Genomic DNA, 4,388 nt, shown 5'->3' on the forward strand with positions numbered 1-4,388 from the left:
TTTCTGCTGGAGCTGCCTTTTACATATTTGAAGACTGCTAGGATTGCTAGAATGCTGGAAGAAAGCAAAAAGGAATAGATTCAGTGGCACTGTAGTATTCAGTTGAATCCATAGCAGGAAAACTCCTGAAGGCTTTATTCAGGATAAACTTCTAATGATTCCACAGATTTTTTTCTAAGTTTTGAAAGATGCATGCCACTGAAAGAACTTCTCAGGCAAAAAAGATACAGGACTGTAGATTTAGCTATGGTTGTGCCTGGAATGTACCATCAAAGTGGAGGGAGAAGGAAAGGCACTGGCAGCTCCAAAGACATCCTTCCAATTCTCCTGATGCAAGAGGAGCTCCCAAGCACCTGCGGTACTTGATAGCAGGCAGAAGTCACCAAGATAGGCATCCTACTAGCATTTGCAGGAAYCTAGCTAGCCTGAGCCCTGCAAGTTTGATGCGTGCTGACCATGAGGCAGAAGGAAGCTAGGGGGGTAGGATATATCTGAAGTGTTCYTCAAATACTCAGGACGTAAAAGGTRAATTCATTCAGGATGATTTAGACAGGCTTGGTTCTGATCTAAACTTTCTACAGCTCATGCTCTTTGTATTTGTAAATGCAGGASACCTTGCATTCCTGAGAGGTAGAGCTATATGTCATTACTAAAAATATGCCATTTTTAATGATGAACAAACATATATCATCATTTTCAATGGGTAGTATTTAGATCATATCTTTGGCCTCACAAACAAAAGGAGTTCTTGAACAGACTTTAAGCAGGAGCCAAACAAAATCAAAATGGTGGCCTGCGGTATTCTCGTCCCATTGAAGACAGYTGGGGTAGCTATGCATTTTGAAAATTAGTTTTTAAAAAGATTCAAGAACTCTCCCTCAGAATGCAAATATAATTGCACAGTATTGCTCCATCTGATTTGGYTATTCTGTTCCTGTTCCTGATAATATTAAGGGCCATTCTTATTGTGAGTGTTTATACATGCTCAAGTGTATGTGAAAAGTTCCATTGCTAGGAAGGAAGACTTAGTCCAGAGTGATAAAGGAAGACTAGATTCTTGTGTGGTTGCTAGAAGGGAAAAAAAGATTGATTCCTTTTGCCATATGATTCCCCTCCTCCTCCTTTTATTTTATTTTTTTTATTTCCTCAGCRCTCTTTGATTTACACTCTTGCTAGTGTACTGTTTTGAGAAGCTGATGTTGTGGAATCCTTAAGTCATCTGTGACCTAGGTCACTTCAGACAGGAGCAATTTAGTAAAAGTATTAATTGAAACTCTTCTGGCAAGCCCTACTTCTGCAGATGAAGTTACRCATCAAACCTACACAGACTGCAACTACACTTCCGAACAGGCTAAGATTTTCAATATCTCATAAACAGGCTCCTCAATCACCAGAATCTAATAAGGCTATAATCATCATTGACACTATAATGATTAAAATGAATAAAACCCATTAAGAAAAGTCATGTTGAGTTATTAAAAGTTTCGCTCTGTGTGATATGTAATCTTTTATCCATTTTTTATGATGAAATCTGTAACCATCTATCCACAAAAGACCATTAATTTACTGCTCTGTGGATGTTACCATGCTCTTTAGTTTAACAGCTTATCATTGATTTCTTGAGGGAGATATTATATTTGGAGAAATACACATGGAACAAAAGCCAGAACGTTGCTGTAAATTTGCCACTGACAGGATGATCAAAGTATTTTGGTCTACTCAAAGCAGAGGGCTGGTGAACAAGTTCAGAAGAGCCTATGGTCATATGCCTGCTGTTGTAAGCAGACCCTGAGGCAAGGCAGCAGATACATGTTTTCAAGAATCACAAACTCTTGTAAGAAAAGGTCATGTGCACTGCAGGGGGAAAAACAATAAAATTTCCATTAACTAGAGCCTAGTTAACCGGCTTATTGGCATCTATTAGAAACAAATTGCAAACAAAACTGATCCTATTATAAACTTCCCCTTGTTCCCTCAGTAAAATAAAGTCACTGAATGGCCCACAAAAGGCAGGAGGAACACAGTTTKTCAGATGACTTGCTTTATTTTCAAGGGAAGTATTATGTTTCACCCACTGAAGGGTCTACAATCATGACTGGCAGAAAATTACAAAGTTATGGGAAATACGTGGATCAGTGCATCTAGAGTAACCTGGAGAGGGGAGGCAATGCACTCCCGCTCACATTCTTTTAACAGGGACTTTTTTTTTTCTAGGCAAACAGTAATAAAAAAATGTGAATGGAAGGATGTGTACACAAACTTTTGGGCTAAGTGGTGGGAGAGCACTCTTCCTGAAGTGTACTTTTTCTCATAATAAACTTGGCTCCAATATCTTTATTGCTCATCTCCTTTTTAATCTTATTAACAATAAAGCCTAAAAATGTTTTGAAGAAGTCAAATAAAGGGTGTTGTCTTTCATTTCTGTGCATTCTTTCCATTTACCTGAGATAACTAATAAACTGGCTTTCCCAACAATTTTAATGCATGGGTCAAATCTTCAGCTGGTGTAAATTCACTCAAAGGGAGTGAGGACATAACAATTTTTACTTGCTGAGAATCTGACCCCRTGTGTACTTTTCTGGCTTTTTTCTCCTCTTTAGGCACCTCTTAGCACTCCACATATATATATGATTTAATTTGCAGAGTTTGCTTTTTGATAAAATTTTTGTGCTTAATTGAATAATGTGCCACAAGCCATGTACCACAGAAATATAAGTTGCTTTTGCAGGGAGGGGATAAAACAAAGAATCTTAGCTTCTTAAAGAAATGCGGGCAAGAAAATGATAGAAGTCAAATATCCCCCACTTACCAAGATGCAATCAAAGTAAGGGATGGAGGATGAAGGAGTATGAGATATATAGTGATTGACACTCAAGGTCCAAGCTTCTATGACACTGACTTTGATGTGGAGTATGCTATTAGGAAACAGTTCTAACTTAGCCATGTGGTGCACAGACAAGGTTGTGCTGAGGAATTTGGAGAGAGGAGCTCTGCTCCGGCCGGTTCTACCCTTTCATACAGTCTGCCACTGTAGGACGCTGGTTATCTGAAAAGCACAGTCTCCCGAGCAGTGCTGTAGGAAGCGTTATAGAAAGATTTCTGAGTAATCATTGCTGTGGTAGACGTTTGGAACAGWCTCAAAAGGCAGGTCTCACTCTTCAGAGTAATAACCAATCTTTATTTTGAGTTTAGTGATAAATATCCACCATGATGATCTAGTTATGTACAATAGTTACATGCTGTGTTGCAAAAGAGGAAGGGAATGACATACTCTGGCATCAGGAATCCTTCYTGAAGTTAAGATCATGGATTTACTGAACTACCCATTCTGAGCTCTACTATGACATTTCTTTGGTCCTATGATGCTATTTTTGATCCCTTGCAAATACAAACAAGAGATTAAAATTCTATTGCACAAATCCCCCAGACTCACAGAGCTGCTGGACTGGACATGGGGGATTTTTTGCATAGCTCAGCTTGACCTTTTGCAGAACACAAGCCAGTCAGTTTAGTACAGTTGTCGACAGATTGACTTCAGTGAATCTGAAGTATTTCAGTTCGTCATTCACACACTGATTGTATGCCATAAGTAGAAAACGGGTAGTCTGAGATATTTATGGTGGACTTTCCAACGATCTATCTACTAAAGAGCATGAATTTACTGCTCTGCAGATGCTACCATGCTCTTTAGTTTAACAGTTCATCTTGTTGCAGGGCAGGGAATTTGTTAGATTCAGATTATTCTGACAGGTGACCTATAGTCTACATCGCAAAAAATGGGGTTCCTGCCTTCCCTCAGTTTAACTCTGGGGACCGGTTTGACTTTGAACAAAATGCTGCGTACAAGAAAACATCCGAGAAAGGAGATGCAGAGTCCCATCCCATCTAGTGTTGTCCCAACCCCAGCTGGAGCCAGAGCAGATGCCTAAAAAGGAGGAAAAAAAACAAATCCAACCCCAAATTCCAATTGCATACCAGAGTGCCGGGTATTCCTTCCAGATCCTTGTAACTAATTCACTAAAACCCTGAAGCATGACTTGACTACAGTCATATATTAATATAGAGCTACAGTAATTACAAAAGCAAAGATTTCTCTCCTGTTCTCAGCCTAAAAATGACAGGGAATAAACAGGAGAATTTTTAGTTTCACAGATGTTTGTTTCCTTAACAAATATTYCAGACCACTAAAGGATGAGGTCAGTTATCAAAAGACTTAAAGGGGAAAAGCTGTCAGGTTGAAGTTTGGTATGAAGTAAATATTCTATAGTAGTGAACAAGGGAAAAGAGAGAAAGCTGTCTCTATCCTCGAAGGAAAATTTGCTTTATTGCATTATAGACAAAAGGTAAATTGACTGTTAAAATTCATATAAATTTTTAAAGATATTCAT

The sequence above is a fragment of the Rhea americana genome, unplaced genomic scaffold (assembly GCF_003343005.1).
Source record: "Rhea americana isolate MKP2758 unplaced genomic scaffold, rheAme1 scaffold_26, whole genome shotgun sequence".
Lineage (NCBI taxonomy): Eukaryota > Metazoa > Chordata > Aves > Rheiformes > Rheidae > Rhea > Rhea americana.